At 50.1% G+C, this 26,950-nt stretch overlaps 1 long non-coding RNA gene across 2 annotated transcripts in view; it reads right to left on the bottom strand.

Moving 5' to 3' along the window:
* LOC147995872 (uncharacterized) overlaps positions 1 to 26,950 on the bottom strand; it is a 58,723-nt gene that overhangs the window by 23,172 nt on the left and 8,601 nt on the right. Inside the window, exon 1 of one of the 2 annotated variants that reach the window (XR_015684903.1) lies at positions 12,059 to 12,828. The exons of the other annotated variant lie outside the window; for it this stretch is intronic. This is a non-coding gene — a long non-coding RNA (uncharacterized LOC147995872). Of the gene's footprint in view, positions 1 to 12,058; positions 12,829 to 26,950 lie in introns of those variants that run through there. 2 annotated transcript variants of the gene reach the window in all.

Here is a 26,950-nt window from a genome sequence, read left to right as displayed (position 1 = left end):
GGGATGAGTCACCTGTATTCACATGGGTCTTGCCTCTTAGACGTCTCTGGAAACACCCTGACAGGCATACCCAATGGTGTGCCTACTAAGTGGTTCTAAGTCCTGTCAAAGTGACAGCCAAGACCCAGTCACGAGCAGAGTCAGCAAGAGATGGACCTGAGTAGAGAGCATTCTGGATGGTACCAGCTGAGATCAAACCTTCCATGTCCAGCTGTAAATGGCAGCCAGCTCCCTGTGTCAGTGTAGTTGATAGTCCGTACCTGGGAGGAATGAGCTTGCATTGTGTGATGTGTGCCTGGGGTGGGTGTACAGGGATGTATATGCCTCGCTCATGACATGTCTTTTGGGCTGTGCTTGTGGACGTGGATGCAAACATGTAGTGGAGGTGTATTTGACTGTGGTATTACTTGTGGGGTATGTATTATATGGAGGGTGTGATTTATGGTATTTATGGTGGGTGTGCATATGTGCTTATGGGCTATGCATGGACAAGTGTAACCATGTGAGACACAGGAAAAAGCCACTCCATAAAGGTCAGATTAAGAGTCCTTTATTTCTACATCCCATAGCTAATATCCAATATATACAAAGAACTCAAGACATTAGACTCCAGAGAATCAAATAACCCTATTAAAAATGGGATAGAGAGCTAAACAAAGAATCCTCAACTGAGGAATATTGAATGGCTGAGAAGCACCTAAAGAAATTTTCAACATCCTTAGTCATTGGGGAAATGCAAATCAAAACAACCCTGAGATTCCACTTCACACCAGTCAGAATGGCTAAGGTCAAAAACTCAGGATGTGGGGAAAGAGGAACACTCCTCCATTGTTTGGTGGGTTTGCAAGCTGGTACAACAACTCTGGAAATCAGCCTGGAGGTTCCTCAGAAAATTGGACATAGTACTACCTTAGGACCCAGCTATACCTCTCCTGGGCATATACACAAAAGATGCTCTAACATACAACAAGGACACATGCTCTACTATGTTCAAAGCAGCCTTTTTTTATAATAGTCAGAAGCTGGAAAGAACCCAGATGTCCCTCAATGGAGGAATGGATACAGAAAATGTGGTAAATCTACACAATGGAGTACTACTCAGCTATCAAAAACAATGACTTCATGAAATTCATAGGCAAATGGATGGAACTAGAAAATATCATCCTGAGTGAGGTAACACAAACACACAAAAAAACCACACATGGTATGCATTCAATGATAAGTGGATATTAGCCCAAAAGCTCAGATTACCCAAGATACAATCCACAGACCACATGAAGCTCAAGAAGAAGGATGGCCAAAGTACAGATGCTTCAGTTCTTCTTAGAAGGGAGAACAAAAATATTTACAGAAGGAAATATGGAGACAAAGTTTGGAGCAGAGACTGAAGGAAAGGCCATCCAGAGACTGCTCCACCTGGGGATCCAGCCCATATATAAACAGCCACCAAACCCAGACACTATTGCTGATGCCAGGCTGACAGGAATCTGATTTAACTGTCTCCTGAGAGGCTCTGCCAGAGCATGGCAAATACAGAGGTGGATGCTCGAAGCCAACCATTGAACTGAGAACAAGGTCCCCAATGGAGGAGTTAGAGAAAGGGTTGAAGGAGCTGAAGGAGTTTGCAACCCCATAAGAACAACAATACCAACCAACCAGAGCTCCCAGGGAACAAACCACCACCCAAAGAGTACACATGGACAGACCCATGGCTCTAGCTGCATATATAGCAGAGTATGGCCGTGTTGGGCATCAATGGGAGGAGAAGTCCTTGGTCCCCTGCCCCAGTGTAGGGGAATGTCAGGGATGGGAGGTGGGAATGGGTGGGTGGGTGGGTGGGGAAACACCCTGATAGAAGAAGGGGAAGGGGGATGGGATAGGGGGTTTATGGATGGGAGGCTGGGAAAGGGGATAACATTTGAAATGTAAATTTTAAAAATCTAATAAAAGAAAAAAGAAAAAAGTCCTTTATTTTCTGGCAGTTGAGAGCAGGCTCATACCTGAAAGAACTCTCAACCATGAGAGATGTGGGGTAGGGTTTATAAATCCCCAAATCACACCTACACCATACCAGTGGCCTGCCAGAAGGCAGAAGTTTCCAATTTTTCGGTACATTTGATTTTTTTTCTTTACAGTTTGTTTTAGGTTTATGTTGTAAAGCTACACCCCTGAAGCTGCGGGTGTGACTTCATGAGAATGTTCTGTTTAGCAGCGCGTTGTCCACAGGACAAGGGAATGAACGGTTGGGTGAAATTAGCTATAACTGGGACAGAATGGAGTTCCTTTGAGCAGTTCATTTCCCATTGGTCTTAGGAAACAGTTCCACAACACAAAACAGTGTATAGTGTGGGAAGCATTTGTGAGATGCATGCTTGTGAGCGGATGTATCTGCAGGGAGCATGACATATGTTTTCAGTTGTATGAGAAGTGCATATGTGGACATGTGTACTCTGTGGAATCACTCCTGCTTTGAGGCATGGGTGTACCTCAGTTAGTACAGTACTTGGTCCCTTTTTAGATCCTTAGCCACCCTCCCTCTCAGGTTTAAAAGCTTCCTTTTATTCATTCTGTCTGGCCCAGATGAGTAACTACCTCTCCCCAGTAGACTATCTCTGCTTCCCTTGGCCTCTGTACTGGCTGATGTTGTGTGTCAACTTGGCACAAGCTAGGGTCATCTCAGAGAAAGGAGCCTCCAAGAAGATCCAGCCTCCAAGAGATCCGGCTATAGAGCAATTTCTCAATTAGTGATCAATGAGGGAGGATCCAGCCCATGGTGGGTGGGGATGTCCCTCAGCTGATAGTCCTGAGTTCTATAAGAAAGCAGGCTGGGCAAGCCAGGGGGAGCAAGCCAGTTAGCAGCACCCTCCATGGCCTCTGCATCAACTCCTGCCTCCGGGTTGCAGCCCTGCTTGAGTTCCTGTCGTGACTTTCTCCAGTGATGGACTATGAACTGGAAGTGTAAGCCAAACAAACCCTTTCCTCCCCAACTTGCTTTTTGGTCATGGTGCTTTGTCAGAGCAATAGAAACCTGACTAAGGCAGCCTCCCCTGGCACTCCAGCTCTGGTATTTGTAACTGCCACTCTGTCTCCTGGTCGTATGAGCTCAATAAAAACTTATAGAGCCTAGGTCCTTGGAAATGCCTGTCAGGTTCAAGCACAGCTACCTGTCTGCCTGGTTGCCTGAACATTCAAAGTACAGGCTGGGCAAATCCAATGCTGAATCCATGGGCCTCAGCATCCTACAGAAATATACCACTAGTGTATAATAGTGCACATTTGCACAAAGCCTGGAGGATAGCTGGAGGATACCCCAACTCCTAGGTAGACAGCAGGCCTGGGGTTAGTGGAAAGGAGTACCCCTGTTTCAACCCCTTGAGTCTAATTTTACATGCTTCCTCCTTTAGGGAGGCCTCCTTGAACAAAGCCAGGCAAATAACACTCCTTGTGAACCCCACTGTAACCTGGCCTTCTGTGTATTTTCCGGGGGGTTATCAGTTTCCCCACTGGACTATGAACCCAGAGAGATGCTATGCACCTGTTCTTGGCACAGGACCGGGACAAGCCAGGAGGGCTTCCTAGAAAGTGAAAGGCTGAGCATGGGTGGAGTCCTGGTGCTTGTCCAGGAATAGCCATGCCTGCAGGCTTCCTCACACCCAGGCCTCACAGACACACCTGCATCTCCTCAGTACTGAATCTTAGGCCTCCTGGAAAAACTGGGCAGAAAATCTGACCTAATTCCTAGACTATTAAAAGCCACAGTCTCTGAGTAGGATTTGGAAGATACCCTCTCCCCACCACTACGAGAGAGTGTGACAGTCAGTTCTATGTGTCAGTTCTACCAGCCAAGGCACTCAGCTGACATCCAGACTCCATCCAGCTGTGGCTGAGTGTTTCATATGCTAAAGACACTTAACACACTGTCCATAAGTAGGTAGATAGATACATAGATGTATGGATACATAGATAGATAGATAGATAGATAGATAGATAGATAGATAGATAGGCAGGCAGATACATACATACACGATAGACAGACAGACAGACACACAGACAGATACATACATATATAGATACATAGAAAGAAAGATAGACAGATAAACAGAGAGACAGAGAGACAGACAGACACATACATAGACAGGCAGATACATACATACACGATAGACAGACAGACAGACACACAGACAGATACATACATATATAGATACATAGAAAGAAAGATAGACAGATAAACAGATAGACAGAGAGACAGACAGACACATACATAGACAGACAGACAGACAGACAGACAGATACATACATACATACATACACACACACGTACGTACGTACATAGGTAGATAGACAGACACAGATACATACATACATAGACAAATAGATACATACATACAGACAGACAGACACATACATAGACAGACAGACAGATAGATAGATAAATAGATAAATAGATACATGCATCCATACATACATAAACACACGTACGTACGTAGGTAGATAGACAGACACAGATACATACATACATACAGACAGACAGACAGAGATAGATTATAGACTGACCACAGAGAATAGATCAATAATGGATGGATAAAAATAAATGGGCATAGACATAGACCCCGTTGGCCCTGTTTCTCTGGAAAGCCCTGACTCACACAGAGACAAAGACTGAAACTGGACGTGAATTTAGTTAGGGGGAGAGAGATCTTGGAACTGTCCCATAGGCAGAGGTCACATTCTTCCGTAATTTCACAGAGCGGGAAGACATTGAGACTACCACATCCCATTCTGTCCTTAGAGACTGAGTTTCAAAGCCTGAGAGACACTGTCTTGTCCAAGACTGCATCTTAAAACAAAGAAGACTCCCCTACATCACACACCTTTCCTCTGGTTCACTCGCTATCCGCCACATTTCCACTCCAGCCCCAGCCATGGTCTCACCTCCAATCACCCCCCAATGAAGCATTCAATGGAGTCATGAGTGGGCTTGCCCTAAACTGGCAGCCTCAAGGGATACGATTTGGGCTGGTAAGGGTTGGGGTGGGCACCATAAACTGTCAGGAGCAATTTTGCTATCTGACAACTTCCACAAGAGGCTGTGGCGTGCCAAGAGGTCCGGACAGGTGGCCTGGCTCCGTGGACCTGAGTCTCAGACAGCACGTACTCACTACCTCTGATGCCGCTCTACCAGAAGTCCCTCAGGCTTCTTCTTGAGAAGGTCGGATGCTCAAAGCAGCAGGCACCTAAGTGAAGGATCCAAAGGATGCTCGTGGTCAACTCCCAGAGAGAGGAGGGCAGGTCTCCCTGACCAACTCTAGGTACTAGGCAACATCAGTGATCTGGGGAGAAACCACATGGGCATTCACTGTGGGACTTCTGCTGAGGTGAGCTTTCCAAGTCATTTCCCTGGCTTCCCACTCAAACTAGGGGGAGGAAGCAGGCCACAAGATGGAGTCAGTGGCTTCCAGCCTCACAGCAACTTCTTGGACACCTTCAGAACGGTTTAACTGTTTCCTCTCACTTGAAACACTCCCTCCTGGAAAAGAAAGAGGATGTGGAGGGTTGGGGTGGGGGTGGGGGGGTCATATGACTAGGAAGCTCACCAGACTTACAAGAGCACTTCCTAAGGTTACGTAGGCAATGGGCAGTCACGGGAAGAGAGGACTCTTGGGAGGAACTGCCTGCAAGTTGAGCAGGGAGCTCCAAAGATGCTATTTCTGCAAGTCTTTATCCATGTCCGTGATGCAGCTACCTCTGAGCTGCTCATTCTGCAAACCCATTCATGCAACCCAACAAACTCACTGAGTTCAGGTTGGGGAGGGCTCGTGTCTTGGGTCTGTCATTGATACTCTATCCATGGTAAATAGACATTTATTCATGTCACCCCAGGAAAAGTCATGCGATGACCTAGAAGCTATAACTGAGGCCTTGGCTCAAGGTAAGAAATCCATAATCCTACTATCACTGGCCAGGGACTCCAGCTTAGGAGCCTCCTCCAGACTGGGAACTCTGTGTTCAGGTGAGAACACATCTCTGTAGGGGGTGAGGCAGCCACACAGTGTGTATCCATAGACCTGTGGCCAGGGCTACAGAATATCCCCCTTTGCCACTCGCATGCCCCAGGGAGCTTGAGCATGCCCTGGTGCTGAGCCAGCTGAGTCCATGGCTGTCCCCAGAGCTAGGAAATGCAGATCTTCTTCTGTACAGCAGCCCCTTCCCCTCGGTGTAGATGGCTTCTACCCAGGACACATTTGCCTGGGAATCTCTGCCAAGAGCAGATGAAAGGCAGCCATTAGGGAGAAGTGTCTCCGCTCTAATTGAACTCAAGTCCTCATGTCTGTTCTCTCCAGCAAGCCTGGCGGGTCCTAGAACAAAGGCTGCCCAAGGCCCTTGGGGAACAAGATTCTACTGTAAGGGAGGAGACACAGAGTGGGAGGCCACGCTGAGGAAGCTGCCAGAGGGAGCGATGCAAGTGCCAAGGGCTTTGGTTCTTCATATCCAGCTTGGCCCACGTCATACTCCACTGGGGTTAGCCCCTAAGGTCGAAGACAGAGAATGCAGGTGAATGTGCTCCAGTGAGCGCAGATGCTCAGAGAAGGCGGACTTCACACTCTTGGGATCTCCAGTAAGCATCTCGGGAAATCCAGAGGCAGAGAAAGTCAGAGACAGAAAAAGAGCGAGGGATAGAGAGACGAGAGACTGGGACAGCAACCGCAAAGGGACCGAGCCTCACAGAGAGACAGGATAGTTATAGAGGGGGAGGGTCAGGGTGCCACAAGATCACTGCCAGCTGGGAGCCTGTGGAAGTCATGCACCATCCTCTCTACAACTGTCAAGTAGAAGGCGGGGATCCCTGGTGTAGTCTGGTTCTGGAATCTTCCATTTACCCAACTTGTTTTTGGTCATATGACCTACAATGTCATCTAACATGTCTGAGCCTCAGTCTCTTATGTCTGGAATGGAGAGATTGTCAGTGTTCTGTGGAGAAGGTTACTATGGAGGGAGACTGTCACCCATGTGAGTGGATTTGTTTAGGGCCTGTGACTTTCCTATTCACAACATGCTCCAACCTAGAAACCCTCCATTTTAAAACAAACGAAACTCATGTGACATGACCCCCTTCCCAACTACCCTCTGGAGACCCTGGGTGCTAGCAGGGCCCCTGACCCCACTTGAGGGCTATAGAGAGAGCTCCAGGGTTGATTGGGCAGGGTTGATAGTTTCCTTCATCTTCACCCGGAAATATGGGATTCTACTTTGAGCCCAGGGGACCCAGACTGTCCACGTCCCTGACAGCTGAATCCTGTAGTTCCAGGTGGAGTGGGTGCTTCTGGGGAACATGGCCTTCTCTATAAGTATTTTCCAAGGAAAGAAATGAGGCAAACCCTTGGAGAGCAATAACCCATAACAGCCACTCCAAGTGCCGGCTTCTGCCAAGGGCTGTGAGCCTGTCTGTTCCGAGTCCTCTGCAAGGTGACAGAACTCTGCATCCATTCTGCGGATGGTGAAAGGAACACAGAACTGGAGACACAGAGCTACCAAAGCTTCTCCCCACAGGGCTGCCCCTGTCATAATGTGGAGCCTTCAGCCTTCTGGCCTGACCCTTGCCAAGCCCTGACACCATTCCTCTCTGCACAAGAATTACCTGAGGCCAGACATAGTGATGCCTACCTGTACTCTCAAGTCCAGCCTGGTCTACGTGGCAAGTTCAAGGCCATCCAGGGCTACAGAGTTAGACTCTGACTCAACCTTCCTGGATACACCTGACTGATGGCCTATGTTATGACGTCGTTTGGCGCTAGGTAACTCCTGAAGGTCACAGGCTCTTCCTCCATCGAGTTCAGCATCACCCAATACTAGGGGCTCCACAGCATCCTCACTGACCTTGGGCAACCTGCTTATCCTTTCTGAACTGTCCCTGCCTCATCCCAGAGCCGGACAACACTGCTTCCTGGGGAGAATTCAGACAGCAGCAATAGCCACAGCCACACTAGCAATTATTAGCATGTCATTATTAATTATTAACATATCAAAATGGCAACTACGCCCCACATTAATGATTCACGAGAGAGGCCCCTGCCTGCAGGGGGCATATTAGAAGCTCAGTCCTACGGGTTTCAGACCAGGGAGTCCCCGAGTAGATGGAATTTCTGCAGTAGCACCTCGTTCCAAGTTGCGCCCAGGAACCATTAGCAAGAAAACATTTTAATTAACTTGCTGTGACTCATAAATGAATCGCTCTCATCTGGCTTCAGACTCATGTTGTAGCCAGAGCTGTCCCCTCTGAAGCCAGAGCAAGCTTTAGTCCCGAAGACTCAAGGACACAGAGGAAGAGCTCACAAGTTGCTTCCTAGCAAGGGTCAAGGTCTTCCTCCGTGAGTTTGCCCCCATCATGGGGTATACCTGCCAGTCTGTCCAGTCCAGAGCCTGGAGTGAGCCTGGAAGCTGTGGGGGAACTGTCCGCATGCGGGTGCTGAAAACGCCTTCACTGTGGCTACATTTTTAACACTCGGCTTCACAGAAACGCCCATGCCCATTCCACCTCCTGATCGGAATAGTCCTTGTTGGACGCATAAGAAGGCACACAGCATGCCAAGGGTCCCATAGAGTACCACTCTGGAGCCCTGACCCTTCACGGGGTTCTGCTCACTCTCTCCCAGGCAAGCAGTCTCTAGCACGGAAAGATAAAACCTCTCGGAAAGAGAGAGGCATTGTGTAGAGGAAGCTGAGCTTCTAAGTTATCGAGTTACAGTTATGGCATGACTGGGAGCTAGTGTGACCTTCATTAAGAGTAGTCAGGGTAGCAGGAAGTGGCACACTTGGGGAAGGGTCCCCACTTGGGCATAGCTGAAAGTCGTGGGGTGAGAGTTGAAGATGCCAATGTCCTGGTAGAAAAAGCAGAGACGGGCGCTCAAATCACAGAAGACCAGTGGCCCTGTGTTCCACTGTCTCCCCCACCCCACTGCTTCTCCCACTGCAGAGCTGCGGCTGGCTGTACAGACAGGGCTCTTCCTTGTAGCTAATGGATGGGATGAGGCTGAGGACTGCAGCCCCTCCCCCACATGAGCTCATCTTGGCTCCCAGGCTGGGATTTGGCCAATTCACAGACAGCGATTCCCGATTCCCGGTATGCAGGGCCAGCAACGCCATGTGACCGATGAGAACATAAACTACTCGTCTTGGGGTCACTTCCCCTTGTCTTGATTCCAGGAATGAGAGCAGCTCTCTAGGGGCCGTGGTTTTGTTGTTATCCCTCACAAATTATCCCCCACGTCATGTCAGTATCTCTACAACAAATGCCCCACTGGTCCAGAGCACAGCTCAGGGGTCCAGGTGGTCAGGATGCCCTGCGTTTGCAAACATCTAAGTGTGCGTGAGTGTGAACAAGGCACACTTGTGAGGGTGCACTTGGGCGTGAGTGCACGTCTCATGCTGGTGTGCACCTATGTGTAATTGTGTGCCTGCGTGAGTGCGCCTAGGAGTACGTGGCTAGGAGGGTGTGATCTGTGTGGGGCTGTGTGTGAGTGTATGTCTGTGTGGGTATAGAAGTGTGCACGAGTGGATGACGCATCCTGGCTCTCTGGTTGCTGGTTATGAAAAGAGCCGTCTGCGTAAACAATACCCATGGCAGCCTCAGAAAAACCAACCTAGCCCACAGAATTAAGTTCATGTTCCCACTGTGCTGGGACCAATCGCCCATGACCCCACTCGTGTTTCTGCTGCTGACACGACACACCTGCGTGTCTCTGGGGTATCCCTGAATGATAAGAACCTGTACTAGTCTGACAGCCTCACAGAAATACTTCCTCCTGGGGTGGGATAAAGGGGAGAGAGGTCAGGTGAGCAACCCAGTCTGAAGACAAGGTGGTTCTGCTCCTGCCCCTCTGCTAACCAGAGCCCACTCTCTCCAAGAGTGGACTCCGTGCCCCACCACAGTCACCTGCCTCCAGCATCTTGCTCTCCTTCACCTTGCTTCCCGTTATTGTCCTGTCCTAGCCTGGACATGTCCAGATATCCTCGGCAACCACTAGAACACCGGTAATGTTCCCTTCTCACACACATCCAACTGCTTTCCTGGATGGAGTTCGCTGTGTGTTGGGGGACCCAGCACACACTTCCCTCCAGCCCACCTCTCGTGGGTGATGCTCAGAGATGTTTGGGTGCCCCAGACTGCCCAGGCCGGCTCTGTCACCACCATCAGAACACAGTTCTGAAGGAGTGAGCCTATGCTACCACAGGCCACCTATGGAGATGCAGCTTGTGTGTGACGGGCACTCAGCAAAAAGAAAGGATTAGCAGCTTACCACGCTCCACTGAGAGAGCGATGCCAGCCTCACTGTGGCTTCACTACTTTGAATTTGCTGGTTTGGGCCGGGAGACCAGGATTTCTTCCTGGAAGCTAACAGGTGGGTTTTAGCTCTGCCCACGAAGTCAACACAAATTCATTCCCAGTGAGAAGCTAAAGACCAGCATCCAGTCTCACATAGGTGGGGTGTACTTTATGTTTTGACAGCAAAACAACACACTCATTAGCAGCTAAAGAGGTGATTCATAGGCCAGGAGCACTGACTGCTCACCCAGAGTTCAGTTCTTAGCACCCGTGTGAGGCAGCTAGCTCAAAGCCACCTGTCAGTCCAGCTGCAGACCTGGCACTGCTGTCCTCCAAAGACACCTGCACTCATGTGCACACATGCACACATATGCACATAATTTAAAATAAAGCAAGGGCTGGAGAGATGGCTCAGCAGTGAGAGCACCAGCCTTTCTTCCAGAAGGTCTGTGTTCAATTCCTGATAGCTCACAATAGTCCATCACTTCAGTTCTGGGGATCTGAGTGAGAGCCAACCCCCACATGTGGTACACAGACATACATGCAGGCAAATCACTCATACATACTAAATAATAATTTAAAATTTTCTTAAAAAGAGAACTTGTGGGACTGGAGAGATGACTCAGAGGTTGAGGGTACTGACTGCTCTCCCAGAGGTCCTGAGTTCAATTCCCAGCAACCATATGGTGGCTCACGACCATCTATAATGAGATCTGGCGCCCTCTTCTGGCATGGAGGCATACATGCAGGCAGAACTCTGCATACATAATAAATTAATCTAAAAAAAAAGTGCTTACTATTCAGATTTTTTTTTCTTCTGAGGCGGGGTCTCTTTTTTATGTATCCCTGGCTATCTTGGAAATATCTATGTAGACCAGGCTAGCTTTGAATCCCCTGCCTCTGCCTCCCAAGTGCTGGGATTAAAAGCAAACTCCACTATGCCCGGCTTCCTTCAGATTTGACTGGGGCACATGTTCCAGAGCAGCTCCTCATGACCCTGTCAGCCAGGTCACATGCTCACTTACATAGGCGTGTCCCATGTTTCTGCCCACCTCCTTGGAAAATGCCCTCTCTGTTCAGACTCCTCCTGTACCAAAGGAAGCCCACACTGCAAGTGATCCGTCTCTCAAGAAGCAACACTTCCCTGCACGTGTCTTTCGGCATACATGCACAACGCACTCTGAAAATACACTAAAATCTGCTATGCAGACGTCAGGCCGAAGACTCACACTCACAGGTCCCAAAGAGCCAAAGGGCACTGCAAAGGTGTTGTGGAGAGCCACTGCCTTCCCAACATGGTGCCAAGCTTAGCCTGAGCCTCAGCACCATGCTCTCCCTCACAGCAGGTCTGCTGCCCTTGGGCAGCTCTTACTGTGCCCACCACCTCATCTCACCTAGACAACGTTCTTTTGTTTTGTGCTTTGTTGTGTCGTTTTGTGTTGAGATTTCTTTCTTTTTGTTTGTGTTTGTTTTGTTTTATGTTTGATTTTTATTTTTAATTATATGTATAAGTCAGATAGTGCAGGTTTCCCTCAAACTATGTAACTGGGGCTGGTCTTGAGCCCCTAGTCCCCCTGTCTCCTCCTCCCTTGTGCTAGGATGAGAGGCATGCACCTCACTCTTGGCTGCTATTAGTTTGCCAGCGTTTCTACTTGTTAAAAATAAAGTCAAAGCACAGCGAAGCCACCCACCACCCACCACTGCCCCAAGATGATAGTGTGGTTGGAGCTAACTCACCGCTCTCTGGGGTGATCCAGGTGCTAAGCAGCCTTTGCTTTGCCTGCCCAGGGTTCCTCTCCCTTTCAACAACAACTCTGGCTTCCGATGGCCTCCTTACACCCCTAAGTGGTTAAGGGATATGAACCTCACCAGCAAGTATAGCCCTGTGGCTTTGTTCTCTGTCTCTGTCTCTCTGTCTCTATCTTTCTGTCTCTCTCTATCCCTGTCTATCTCTCTGTCTCTGTCTGTCTCTCTGTCTCTATCTTTCTGTCTCTCTCTATCCCTGTCTATCTCTGTCTCTGTCTGACTCTCTGTCTCTGTCTGTCTCTCTGTCTCTGTCTGTCTCTCTGTCTCTCTGTCTGTCTCTCTGTCTCTCTGTCTCTCTGTCTGTCTCTCTCTGTCTCTGTCTCAGTCTATCTCTGTCTCAGTCTGTCTCTCGGTCTCTTTCTGTCTCTGTCTATCTCTCTGTCTGTCTCTGTCTCTCAGTCTGTCTGTCTCTGTCTACCTCTGTCTCTGTCTGTCTCTGTCTCTGTCTGTCTCTTTCTGTCTCTCTATGTCTCTGTCTATCTCTCTGTCTCTTTCTTTCTGTCTCTCTATGTCTCTGTCTATCTCTCTGTCTCTGTCTGTAGGTCTCTCTGTTTCTGTGTCTGTCTGTTTCTGTCTCTCTGTCTCTGTCTCTCTGTCTCTGTCTCTGTCTCTCTCTGTCTCTGTCTGTCTGTCCGTCAGTATGGAGCTTCTGAGAACCACCTTGCCTCCACCTGAGAGTCGCTGTCCCATAATGAAGCCTACTTGGAAGAAGCAGGGCTGGAGAGTGAAGAAAGCAAGTTGCAGCTGATACAGTCTGAGTCTGGATCCAGCCTATATTTGGTGTTGAGTTAGTCTGTTCCTTTCCTGAGATGAGCTTGGGGCCTCTCCAACCCACTGGTCTGGATAACATGAATGAAGGTGGAGCATCCCAGCAGTCCTGGCTTTAGGCCTGAGACTTGTGAATGGAGGTCGAGGCTGCTTCTGCTAAGCCATTGGGTGACGACAAACAAAAGGTGATGGGGTGTTCAATTAATGAAACTCTCTCAGCAGCCCCACTCCAGACAGCTCTAATCAGGTCAGTGCAGACTGAACCAGGGCAGGCAAGAATTTCAGAGGCGCTGGAGAAAAAGCTGAGGACTGATGGAATGCTACGGTGGCCACACAGGCACGTACGTTCATTGCAACAACAAATCTCACACCTACAACGAAAGCATCTTAGTTTACGTAAATCGAATATGGAGAACTTTGAAAGAAAAGAAACAGGGGCTGAGAAGATGATTTGAGGAACGGGAGCTCCGAAATCGATGCTTGACAACTGCCAGACATGTTTAAGTTCACTAACCCACACCATACGATCCTTTTAACTCGTGAGAAGGGCAGTGCCAACTGACCAGACTCCAGACCCCAGACAATAAATCCAAGGACACCTTAGTTATTTTCCCATCAAAGGCCTAGTCCTGCCTGCTCCTGGCACCACCTCTGCCTCCTATGGTTTGACATCTTTGCCTCCACTGTGCTTCATGGAGGGCTTTGAAGGGCTCTGTTGATGTGTTCCCACCAGTACTGCTCATGAGTCAAACGCTCCTTCCATTTTTACCCAAAGGTAGCCAATCTCAATGTCAGGGTAGTTCGATTCCTACGGACTTTGCCATAGCAGTGCTTGGGGCTCGGTTCACCAGCATACTTCGGGTTTGGGTCACTAGACACAGCGTGCGGTCCCATGGTCTTTGGCACAATACCAGAAGTCTCGCTGGTGTGAACGCGGGAGCCGCTTGAGATCTGGCAGGAGTGAAGGTTCTGCGAGGTTACCAGCCCTCAGGCTTCAGACATGGAGTTCCATGTAGCCTAGGCGTCTGATCCCTGGACAAAGGCCAGTTTGTCTCTGCAGGTACACAGGCTCTTGCCGTCCTGTCTGTATCTCTGCCTGTGCTCCTCATGACTAACCATGTTCATGGGAGAGCGTCCTTGGGCTCTTCCTACCCTCTTTTGTGCAGGCTTCTCTCTCTCGGACGCTTGATCACCATCTCTGCAGTCCTCATCTCCCCACCCTCTTTTGCTTTCTGCATTTCTGGAAGAGTAACTGCTGATGTCTCTTCTCCACGCCTCCCAGTCACAGCTGGAGAAAAGCCCACGACCACTGTGATACTGAAGGAGATGAACCGCTCTCCCTGGAGGGTCTTGGGAAAGCAAACTATTCCTGAAAAGCAGTGAGAACGTCGGAGGATCCGAGCCTTTGTCTCCTTGCTTTGGGCCGTGTTTCTGGGGACAGAGTCACAGCTGAGGGAAGACTCATAAAAACACCCCTGCTCGGGGTTGGGGATTTGGCTCAGTGGTAGAGCGCTTGCCTAGCAAGCGCAAGGCCCTGTTCGGTCCCCAGCTCCGAAAAAAAAAAAAAAACACCCCTGCTCATCAGCAGAGATGGACTTGTAGGCTTAGAAAGTCAGAATTTGCAACCCTAAAACATTATGGCTCTGGGTGCGATCAACTATCCCGGAAGAGCTTGAAATTGTACCTCCTGGTGGACATGTCCTGGCCTTGCTGTAGAGGTACAAGTTGAGATGATCTCTGATCCAATTAACATGGTGGGGAAGCCTAGGAACAGAGGCATACAGTAGGCTACAGTACAGGGGCTCACCCCAGGTCATGTGGTCCAGCCTACACTGACTGGGAAGAACTGGGGGAGTTATGGATTAGAAACACTTGGAAGTTTTTGGCTTTTTGTTTAATTGAGTTTTGGTTTTGATTTTGTGTTTTTGTTGTCATTGTTTGTTTATTTGTTTGTTTGTTTCTTGGTTTTGTCTTGTTTTTCTTTTCTGAGACAGGGTTTCTCTGTGTAGCCCTGGCTGTTTTGGAACTCACTCTGAGGACTAGCCTGGCCTTGAACTCAGACATCCACCTGCCTCTGCCTCCCTGAGTGCTGGGACTAAAGGTGAACACAAACACCACCCAGGTTAGTCACTTTAAAGAGAGATGAAGCCCAATGGCAGTGTTCAGGAAGACACAGGTGGTAGCCTGTGAAGGACTGGTTAGGGTCACTCTTGGATGGAGGAGTGTTGTGAGTGACAGGCCCATGGAGAATTCTGGATGAAGAGACAGAGTTCTGCAATTTCCACAGTAAGTTTAAGTTTGTTTGCCTCAGAAGAACCGATTAAACCATGCATTTGTGTGCAGAGTTATCCCGTCTGTTTTATTTTTGTTTTTGGTTTAGTTTTGTTTTGTTACTGTTTTTTTACACAGGGTCTTATGTAGCCCAGGCTAGCCTCTAGCTCACTAAGTACCCAAAGGTGACTTTGTATTACTAGTAGCCTTGGCTTCTGAAATGCTGGGATTATAGTTTCATACTAAAATACAGTTTGTATGTTGTTTTTTAGAAAAGGGATTTAGGGGGAAATGGGGTGAAGAACTTGGAGAGGGAGAAACGGGAAGGGAGTAAATAAATAAAATAATTTAATTTTATAAAGGGGTTTATAAGAAGCTGAGGAGATAACCCAACATGTAAGAGGGCAAACACAAGGACTGAATTTGAATCCCTGGCATCCGTGTAAAGAGACAAGCACAGTGGCACATGCCTGTTACCCTGGCATTGGGGTCAGAGAAATGCAGATCCCAAGAACTCACAGAACATGCAGTCTAGAAATGGAAACCTCCCCTTTCAGGGAGAGACCAATCTCAAGGCAATAAAACCAGGAGAAAAAGAGGAAGTCTAGCTGGGTGTGGTAGCACACACCTTTAGCCCCAGGGAGGCAAAGGCAGGTGAATCTCTGAATTTGAGACCAGCCTGGTCTACTACAGAGAAACCCTGACTTGAGAAAAAAGACAACAAACCCTTCCCCTCCACCTCCACCGTGTCCTCTTCTGGCCTCTGCATGCACACGCGCACACACACACACACACACACACACACACACACAGATACAATACACAAATGCACACTACACAGAGATACAGACAGACACACACACAGGTATACACACAGAGGCACACACACAGACACACAGACACACACTGAAACAGACACACAGAGATACAGAAGACACAAACACAGACACACACAAACATGCACACACATACACACACACACACACACACACACACACACACACACACACCACTCCAAAGAAAATGTTTCTATAAAGTTGTGCACAGTGCTCAGTCTTTGTCCTGGACCTAATCATTCATCTGTCAGGAAGAGCCCGGGCAGGGAGACTCATGTGAGACTTCCCCATGCTTCAGTCTCCCTGTCAGTACACTAGAGAGATTAAAGGGGGCCCATGCCTTCCTGGGGTCCCCAGAAAGGGACAAAATGTGAAATAGAGCCAGGATAGTGTAGGCTGAGTGCTGGTTTGCTGGATGAAGAATTCATGAAACCAGTTTGGGTCTGACCCATCCGCACACCCCTCGCTCCTGGTTCACTGGACTGACAGATACTCAGCAGAATGATTGACCTTTGACTCCCACTCAGCCAGGTACCCAGCATCTCACACTAAAAGACAAAGGGATGTGCTTAACCCTAGAAGACACCACTTCCCAAAGGCCTGCCATACCCCCCACATTCTCGAAGGCCACGCCTCCCACATTACCTCTACCTGAGGCCGCCCTTCCAAAGGTTCCATGACCAAAGTCCCTAAAGTCCCACTGGCCACACCCTTCCATGTGCTTCCTTAGTCTGTTTACACAAAAGGGAGACCTGAGATCATGGAGGGCAGGTTGGGAGTAGGGGATCTGGAGCCTCCAGGACTTTTTCCTCAGCTGCTTCCCTCAGTGGGACTCCGGCCAATCACACACCTCCCCTCCAACCCCACAGAGGATCATCCATCACAAAATGTGACCCCCAAACACTGTGGCCTATTGTAACTAGGAGCTCAAAATTCATTTGTCCTGCCCTGGGAGGAAGAGAGGAAGAGCAATTGTTCCATTTCCATAGCAGTGAGTGTGACCACACACACACACACACACACACACACACACACACAGCGCCACACTTGCTCAGCAGCGAGTGTGACCCCTGCTGCACTTGTTTTCGCTCATCTCTCCCAGTACAGGCTGGGACAGGACCCTCAGGCTCAGGAGCCACAGGGGCCTCAGTGGAGCCCCACAGAGGTGGAAGACAAAAGGTAGCAGGTAGCCATTGTATAAGGGAGCATCAGGAGCGGGCTGGGGTCTCTGGGGAAGCACCAAACAGGAAGCTCATTCCCTCAGTACCCAGCTCGCTTAGTCATGACCCACCCTTCCCTCTCTTGGTCCCTTCACCGGCTCCCCTCAGCTTCCCCATCTACCAGTGCACACTCAATCACTTTACTCCCTGAGATAACCTCCGCTAACAGAGTCCTGTCTTCCTTCAATCCAGCTATGTATGGCGTGTAGACCTGCTGAGTGTACGCAGAGGTGTGCCTGTGGGTGTGTGTGCAAGTTCACCTGCCCGCATGTCTGTATACAAGCGTGCCTGAGTGTGTATTTGTGAGAGTGTATACATCCGTGCACTTGGAAGAACACGCATCAGGAGTGTGGGCAAGGGCACCTGTGTGTATGCCAGTGGACATACGTGTGGATGTGCACCGATACAGGACTGAGACTGTGTGTGCATGGGAGAATGTGTAGGATATGCATGTACGCGGCGGGTGTATACCTTGTGTGTCTGTCTATGTGTGTAAGAAGTGTGCACATGTCTGACTGTGCACATACGATTCTATGGCACGTGAGAAAGTGTGTGGATGCCTGCATGTGGGCCTGTGTGTGCAACATGTGCAGGAAAGTGCATTTCTCTGACTGTAAGCACTGGGGGCTGGCATCATGGAATGGGGATGAGAAGCAGGAGTGACTGTTACCAGCATTCAGTGCGGTTGTCACTGTCATTTTACATCTCTAACAGCAGAGGCACTTCCCAGAACACACTGACGAGGAGCGGAGGGTTGTAGAAAGTCGAGAACCAACTGTGGATAAAGATGCACCGTGCCTGCAGCCTGGTCAGGTGCCTCTGGCTGTGCCAGCATCTCCAGGGTCCTCTGACGTGGCTTGAACAGCCGGGCCTGTGTTCTGCTCACTGGGCATACTACCTGGAGCCTCCCTGGGAGAGAGATGGACTCCGCTTTGGTTACCATCCTCCTGCTCAGTGTTTTGATCAGTGACTGGCCTTTGTGCCATCAGAGACAGACTGTCTTTAAAGCCATCTGTCCTTTCTTTACCCGGATGCGGCTAACAGGAAGCTAGAGGCCAACTTGTAGGGAAGAAACGCTCCAGGCGGGACCTAGACCCCAGCTGTGCAGCCCAGAGGATATGGCTGAGACACCGGCACATTTGCCAAGGTCCATAAGGAAAATGGATCCAAGCTGGTGCCGCAGGAAGACAGGTCAGAATGGAAGCAGGAGTTGGAAGCACTTGGACCCACTTCTTCAGCTGCATCCAGAGCTCCAGGGTCCCACCTTCTAGCCCCATCCAGGTTGGCATTTATCCAGCCACAGCCTCTCAGCGCTTGCCTCTCAGCATTTACCTTCTGTTATCTTCTACAGGCTCACCTCAAGGACCAGGCATGAAGGAGGGGATCTGAGAGGCCCTGACATGTGACTCCATGACCCGGGACACAGTTGTCACTTGCAAGGGTCATGATCAGGAAGCTGAGAACACCTGAGAACTGGGGCAGAGGTAATGTGATAGTTTGAATCTGCTTGGCCCAGGGGGTGGCATTACTAGGAGGTGTGGTCTGGTTTGAGTGGGCATGGCCTTGTTGGAGGAGGTGTGTCTTTGTGGGTGTGGCTTTAAGACCCTCATCCAGTTCTCTGGAAGCCTTCTCCTGTTCACCTTTGGAACAAGGTATAAAACTCTCAGCTCCTCCTACATCGTGCCTGCCTGGATGCTGCCATGCTCCCACGTTGATGATAATGGACTGAACCTCTGAAGCTGTAAGCCAGCCCCAGTTAGACCTGCTGCCTTGGTCATGGTGTCTGTTCACAGCAGTAAAACTCTAGCTAAGACAGATGGTAAGACAAACATAGATCGGAGAGTATGCAGTGGGGATCGGCTCCCCAAAGGGCCATGAAGAATGGGAGGCCCGGCCAGGCCCTGATGTCATCTCGAGCTTTCAGAAATCAGAATGATGTCAGTCAGGCCATAGTCGGACAACAGGAACACCAGGCAAGTCTCAGAACCAACGAGGCTTGAAGAATGCCATTCAAGGGGGCTTAGGACAGGAGCAATTATGGACAGCAGGACAATGTTGTTTGTGTTCATTCATAAATTTGAGGACCTTGAGAGGACAGTGTTGTTTGGGTCATTCATAAACTTGAGGACCTTGGTCCAAAATGATCAGAACTTCTCATAACCCAGGCGGGGCACAGAACCAGAGGCACGGATTGTGTGGGTGTGTGCACATATACACATATGTGTGTACATGACTAGGGCCAAGAAGGGATTCAGAGAGAAAAATTCACCCACAAGTCTGCACTCTGTCCCTTGAAGTTTAAGGATGATTGGGGGGGGGGAAGAACTGATAAAATCAAAGACCTGGAGACAGTGTCAGGGACTCAGCACCACAGCGAGAATTTCAGAAGCATGGCTGTGAGACCAGCGTCATAACTCTGCAGAGGCACGGAGTGGGGCAGCTAGCTGCAAAAGGCAAGCCAGTCCTGGCATCACCTCACATAGGCTGGAAGGGAGCTCTTGGCCTCCTGTCCTGTAAGGTCAGACTCAAGGGGCAACAGGGACTGGAATATGAATTCCTAGTGGGGCCTGAGGTATTTCAGGCTGGTCCAGGCCTTGCACCAACACTGGGAGTGGGGTCAACTCTCTGTCTGCGGGTGTCATTGCCATGGGTATCATTACCCATGGCGCCAGCTGCTCTCCCAGTACCCACACTCTGGTCCCTTCCTGGGGAGAAGAAAAGCTAGAGCCTGGAGCATTAAGGAGTGCCAAGCTGCCTCACAGTATGGGGTTCCCTTCCCGCCTGAACCCTTTCCAGCAATCCCTATGGTGAGATGCTCCAGGGTCTCCCTCCTAGCTAGATATTTGCTTATTCAGCAAAACAGTGAAGATAGTGCCCCTCCCCCAAGCATAAGTAACTGGGCCCACAGGTGTAGCCAGGTTCTCTCCTCCCACATGGGAGACCCAGATCACAGGTTAGACATCAGGCATTCCAATCCACTCTGAGCTGGCCAGGACTGGCTGTGACCCCCAAGGCATCTCACCTCTCTAAGCACAGGATGCTTGCTGGGTGGGTCCTGCCTGGCTCTGCTGGTGATGTTTGCATACGAATTGGCCCTGGATGAGACAAGACTGCACTGTCCACATCTCTGTCCCTAGACTCCAAACGTGCCTTTTTTCAGGCTGGGCCCCTGTTCCCAGTATGCACCCATCTTGGAGACGAGCCCTGTCAGGAAATGTTTGGCCCAAATCTAGATTGACTGCCCAGGAAGGAGGTGCATTTTGTGGGGGTTTAGGGGGGCCCTATGTTAAGTGGCAATGCTTGGGCTGAAGGGCCCCAGAACAAGCATGTCCACGATATATCTGGTCTGGGCAGCTCTTGGTCTGGTTCCAGTGCTCATGGTGGGGCGACCCAGGGCTTATGCTAGATGAAGCTCGGCGCTCATCCCCAGTGTGACCCAGCATTCACAGTGGGTAAGACCCACTGCCTGTGCAGCCCCGTGTTCACGGTGATGTATGTGACCCAGCACTCACAGTGGGTGTGCTCTGGTACCCACAGAAGTATGGTCTAGTGGGCGTGGCTCAGTGCTTGTTTGAAAAGAGTGAGGCCCACTGTTCATAGTGGTGGGTGCGGCCTTAGTCCTCACTCAGGCGGGATATTTGACAGGACATCGAAACTATTCCGGTCCCTGCTCTTGGATGGGAATGGAGGCACAGCAGACCAAGGCGGACATTGGTTTCCTACCAGATCTTCCGTTTGGGGGTGGAGATTTACCAGTCTCCCTGCTGGGGCAGGCCTGGGCTCAATTCACCCGGTAGCCGTTTGCAAAAGATCTCACAAGGACTCTACCAGCATGTTCCTGGGGGTTTCGGGTGGAGGCAGGTCACAGGAAAGTTACCAACCCCACTACCAGGTATAAAGGACTCAGGGACCCCAATAAAGACTGCCTGGCATTTCCTGCCTTGCCCTCCGACAGCCCCTAGCTTCCTGTCCCTCTAAGGGATAAACTTTCATGGGAAGAGAGCTGCCAGCCGGCTCTGTGCAGAATCAGGGTAGAAAGGAGATGGGGACGTTTGTTGAGGCAGATGGCAAAGCTGGGTGCTGGCCCACAGGCAGGGTTGGGCTGAACATCTTCTGTCTGTGCGGCCACACTTCTCTCCTCCTCTCAGGCCTCCGTCCTCACACCTCAACTACCTCAGGCTAACAGCCACAGCCCCTGAGCTAAGCAACCCTGTCCCTGCCACTCTGGGGAGGGGCCGAGGTTCGCTCCTGGCAGGCATGTTATTTAGAGGATCAGCAACCCCAGCCTCATGCAGGACCCTGCCTGAGAAGCACTGAGTCCATAAGGGTCCAAGCAGAGGCACACTGTCTGCACTGCAGTCAACTTCCGGCACCTCGGCTCACTGCAGACACACCTGCTGGTCCGGCTTCCCACGAGAACGACCCTCCCATGGGCCCCTGTGCCACAGGGCTCTGGCAGGGCTCCGGATCAGCGGTCCCTTGCGGGGTTCTCAGCAGCAAATCCCGTTCCACCGTGTGTTCTGGAGAGTGGCTACCAGCTCAGCCTCCCCGTGACAAGACATACATTCTCACACTGTCCCTCTGGCCGTTAGCAAAAGGAGGACACGCTGCCTTGGAGGGCCTGGGGTGGTGTGGAACTCACTTAAGGGGAAATCAGGGGTTCCTTGTGCTCCAGCCCCACCTGCCTGGACCCCAGCACTCAGTTTTTCAGCAGAGCTCTGGTGTGAGAAGAACATTTATTTTCACAGCCTCTTGGCAAATGACTGGGTTGGGTCCGTCACAGCTAGGGGAGAGGTGACAGCTTCCTGCTCAACTTGCCTGCAGAGGAGACAAGGGGAGGAGCCTGGGTTCCAACCCAGGGCCACTCAGGGTCCCAGGCGGTGCAAGTGACCTGGCTTTCTTGGAGCTGACCATTGCTGAGGCCTTGCCGCATCCCTTGAAGACTCCTCGTTGTGGCCGTGTCCTGGCTGGGCGGCGCGGCGTGATCAATGCACAGCTACAGCTGGTTGAAGGGGACCAAATCCATCCAACAGCTGATTTGGTTCCATTTTACCAGCTTCAGCAAAGCATTTGGCTTCTGATCCACTGGGAGGAGTGACTCAACCAGGAAGAAGGTGGCTCTGTCAGATGGATGTCCTGTCCCAGGCTCTCCCTGCTCTGAGAACCCATGCAAACTCAAGGGCTTTGGAGGTCTTCGGGGTCTGGGTGTGAGCGGGTCACATGAACATTAAGACCCTCTATGTGCCCCAGAATGGTAACCCCAGGACCTCACTGGGAAGGAGAAAAGCAGTTCCTGGTCCTTATACCCACAACCTCCATCTCCTACTTGCTACGGACCCACAGATCTACCAGCATTGTCCTGAGTCCCGTCTGGTCACTCCTTTAGATCCAAGACTATTGAGCCTCTGACCTACGGACTCGTATAGAGGCTCGAAGACTTCACACTTTACACTCTTGACTCTGCCCACATCACCCAGATGCTCTCTCCTGTGTAGAGGTAGGCCTGTTTCTCTCAGCTAGCCATGGGCCCCGTGACTGGGCAGACAGCTCTGGCTTGTAGTGACCTTGGAGGTAAATGACTGTCAGACACCACACATGGCTTTGGGAGGCAGAAGCTGGAATATTCTAGTACAGACTGGTTTATGTGGTGTAAGAGGTGATGCGGGACAGAAAGGCCCAGGGTCTATACCCTCAGCCTTCAGCCTTCCCAGCCTCTTACCTCACAGCTCATATTCGGTGACTCAGAAGGTCCACGTTCCCCTCAGAAAACTGGAACAAGGGTGTGAGATGAGAATGAACTCAGCAGCACAGGGACATGGTGTCCTCTCTCTGTCTCTCTCTGTCTCTGTGTCTCTCTGTGTCTCTGTCTCTCTCTGTCTCTCTATGTGTCTCTGTATATGTGTCTGTCTCTCTGTGTGTCTCTGTATATGTGTCTATCTCTGTCTCTCTATGTGTCTCTGTATATGTGTCTATCTCTGTCTCTCTATGTGTCTCTGTATATGTGTCTATCTCTGTCTCTCTGTGTGTGGATCTGTCTCTGTTTCTCTTTGTCTCTGTGTCTGTTTGTCTCTGTATATGTGTCTGTCTGTCTCGGTTTCGCTGTCTCTCTGTCTCGCTGTCTTTCTGTCTGTCTGTCTGTCTGTCTGTGTGCATGCATGTGTACATGCGTACCTTCAGCAAATACTACTCATCGGAGAACTGTTGGGTAACCCCACAACCTCAGCCTCTACGAGCTCCACTCCAGCCTGTGTTCACAGTGACCTTTTCCAAGAATCCCTGATGCAGAAAGATCCCCCCAAGGATGTCTTGATATCCCCCTGGAGTCATAGGGGTAGGCTATGCCTTTCTTTGCCTTTCAACCCACACAGATACCGAGGGTCTCCCAGCCACCAGCCTCTGGTTCAGCACACGGCTCCCCTTTCCTTGCTCCTATACAGGGCAGGTACCGGTCTCCCAGCCTGCCCCACCAGCCCTTAAGGAAAATGTTTCAGACCTCGCTGCTGGGCAACTCATCCCTTTGTCTATGCTGTCAATATAACTACTGGAGTGGAAGACTTGACAAGAGGTAGAATTAGCCCTGAGTCTTGGCCCTGGGCTCTTAGCTACCACGTTGGGGACTGCAGGTACCTCTGCCCTCATGTTTCAAGCCCAAATCCTACTCCAGTGGGGCATCACATGCCCATCCCTTAGGAACAATTTCATTCTGCCAAGGAGCAGGGTCACCGGAAGATAGAGCTGGTGATCCCCTTTGGTCCCTGTGAAGGCTCTTATTTCTGTCCAAATGTTGCCTGATTGGAGAATTTCCCCCACATGAACTGATCTCCCTGAACTCCCTGTGGGTATTGTTTTATTTTCTTTCTCAACAACAAAAATGTGCTTGCATCACACAGCTCCAAAACCTCAAGGGACCGTGACTTCTCCATAAGACCTGCCTCCTCCTAGGCATGGGTACTTACGTCACCCCTAAACTGTTCTATCCCAGGCTGTTCTGCGCTCTTCTACATCCTCATCTTCGCCCAGCTGCCTCGCCCTCTCAGACACAAGACATGAGAGGCTGGATTCATTGTAGCAAAGGACAGCATTACCACAGTGTGCCCCTGCCCACCCTAGAAGGCAAACCAGCCAGCGGGGGCACAGTAGCCCTGAAGGGCCACCTAGAGCCTTGGCGCCCGTCCTAGCAGAGAGATACCCAATGTGGCTGGTGTACACGGCACCTGCTGAGATAGCAGGGTTGGTCCGAAGCCTGTGGGCATGGCTTCTTCGGGAATCCTATCCTTATAAGGTTTCCAAAGTGAACTGCTGTTGGGGTGGGGGGTTTTGTTTGTTTTGTTTGTTTTTTGTTGTTGTTGTTGTTGTTGTTGGGGTTCTGTTTTGTTTTGCATTTTACAGACAAAACAGTTTTTTAAAATGTCTTAAAAACATCTGCCGATAGAGTCGTCCTTCGAGGGAGAAGTACACTCAGCATTTTCAAGCAGCGACGGATACTAGACATGAGCATTCGATGCTGAAAACACCAGCAGCCCTGGTAAAAATCAATGGGAAATTAGACGCCGTGAAAAGGCAGTACGCACTCAATTAGTTATAATTGGAGCAAAGAGCGATGGAGATAAAGACAGAGCAGGGAACCCTTGCAGACATGCGCTCAACGCCCGCAGTCCCTGGCACACGGGCTAACCTCGCTCTCACTCCTCAAGGTTCTATGAGCTCATTACACTGAGCAAAGCTGCCACCTCGCCAGGAGGCATTTGCATCATCCTGCATCTGCTAAGAGTTCAAGACCCCTTCTGGGCTCTGCTTGGAGAGAGGACAGCAGCCCAAGGTGTCAGAAGCTGTAGCAAGCTCTCCCAGCTGTCTGTCCCCAGGCCTGACCTTTGAGACTCAGAATGACCTCAGACGCTCCTCAAACACTGCACACCAGAGGAATCTGTGGGCCTCTTGGGGGCTCCATTTCCCAACATGAAAGGTGTTGGGGGCAGTAAATACCAGGCCTTCTACCTGAAGGCCAGCCCTACGTGGTCTGCCATTCTATGTCCGTCATGGCTCCACAGGTGACCCCTGGCTATATGGCCAACAAGGACAGTGGGAGGGTTTCTCTGAGCCTCCTCAGCCTCACCTCAGAATGTCAGGAACAGCAACTGAAAATACTCAGCCACCTCCAGGGACATGTCCTAACACAGAAGGCAGGATGAATCCTTCTCGAGGTAACAATACTAAATACTCCTGCTCCTAGACAACCTGGGCCTAGTCGCACGTGCAGCTAACGACTGCACGGAGGCCACAGAACCTGTAGCTAGGGTTCTCGAGGACGTAGAAGCCTGGTGGGGGGCCCTGCATCCTCCCACACCAGCATCACCAGTTGGACTAGCAGTGGGGTAGCACCCTAGTGTACGGCAGGTTCCTGACCCCACAGCCCCTACTCTCACCTCAAAAGAATGCCACCAACTCCTGCTTAATACTTTCAGTGTTTTCTTTCTGTGGGGCGTGTAAAATGTAAGCACCAATAACCTAGTATTTCTCTACATAGTGATATTGCCCATTGGCAAGCAGCTCTGCCACAAAATTAATACTTAACTTCATATTGTGGCTCGTTATCAAGATAAATAGCAAAGAATTGCAGGCAGCCCAATCGGTGTGACCAGGGACGGTGCTCAGGAATTCTCTGGAAGTTCTGTTTGAGGGTACCAAGTCTCTCATGGGACAAGCTCCAGAAAAAGCCATAACTGAAAGGCAAAGGGAACGCTTACCCCACAAACAGCACTGTCTCTTTGTATCAGCAGTGCTGACACAGCCAAAACACCACCAAGACCCATTCAGCCCAAATCCATAACTTTTCTGTCTGTTCGAAAAATGTATTTTTTTTCTCAACACTGATAAAAGTTTAATACCAGAGTTGCCTGGGTTTTTAATAAACTTGTCAACAAAGGAGCACGGCAAATTGATGAGGCCCTTCCTGAGATAAATTCCACCTGAAATAGACCGGCAGAACAGGGGCCAAGCAGAGGAGGCAGGGGAGGGACGGGACACATGACTGTGTTGCAAAAATCAAAAGACAGATGGTGTGTGAGTACGTGTGTGTGTGTGTGTGTGTGTGTGTGTGTGTGTGTGAGTGTGTTTGGTATGTGTGTATATGTGAGTGAGTGTGCCTATGTGTGTGAGTGTGTATGTGTGAGAGTGTGTTGTGTGTGTGATTGTATGTGTGTGAGTGAGTGTGTGTGTGGTAGTGTATGTGTGAGTGAATATATGTGTGTGCATGTGTGTGCATGAATGTATATATGTGTGTGCATGAGTGTGTATGTGTGTGTATGTGTGAGTGTGTGTGTGTGTGTGTGTGTGTGTGTGCTATTATCTCAAAGTTAGGACTATACTAATCACTGATTCTATTCAAAGAAAAGAGTTGTGGATAAGAACTCCATCATGGAACCTGGAGGTCAGGGAGAATTTCTGTTCTGAAGGACTGATGCACCCAGAGACAAGAAAAAAAAGTGGCCTGTCAACACAGGGTCTGGTTAAAGGCCCTGAAGTGGGTAAGAAAGGTGGGTCCCATATGTGTACTGTACCCCATCTCCTGCACAGGTAGATCCTGCAGTTACCAGTGCTCAGGACCTGGAATTCAGACAGGCTGTCAGATGAAGCCGCAGAGGTTTTCCATGGGACACCGTGGAAGACCCAGGTAACGCACGACAGTGTGTACTGCTCTCTAAGCTCTATCCCATTCTTCCTCTCCCTAT

This window comes from Rattus norvegicus, chromosome 3, assembly GCF_021556685.1.
Source record: "Rattus norvegicus strain SHRSP/BbbUtx chromosome 3, alternate assembly SHRSP_T2T, whole genome shotgun sequence".
In the NCBI taxonomy this organism is placed as follows: domain Eukaryota; kingdom Metazoa; phylum Chordata; class Mammalia; order Rodentia; family Muridae; genus Rattus; species Rattus norvegicus.
Note: the sequence above shows the minus strand (reverse complement) of the source record. Positions and strands in the feature narration are given on the sequence as shown.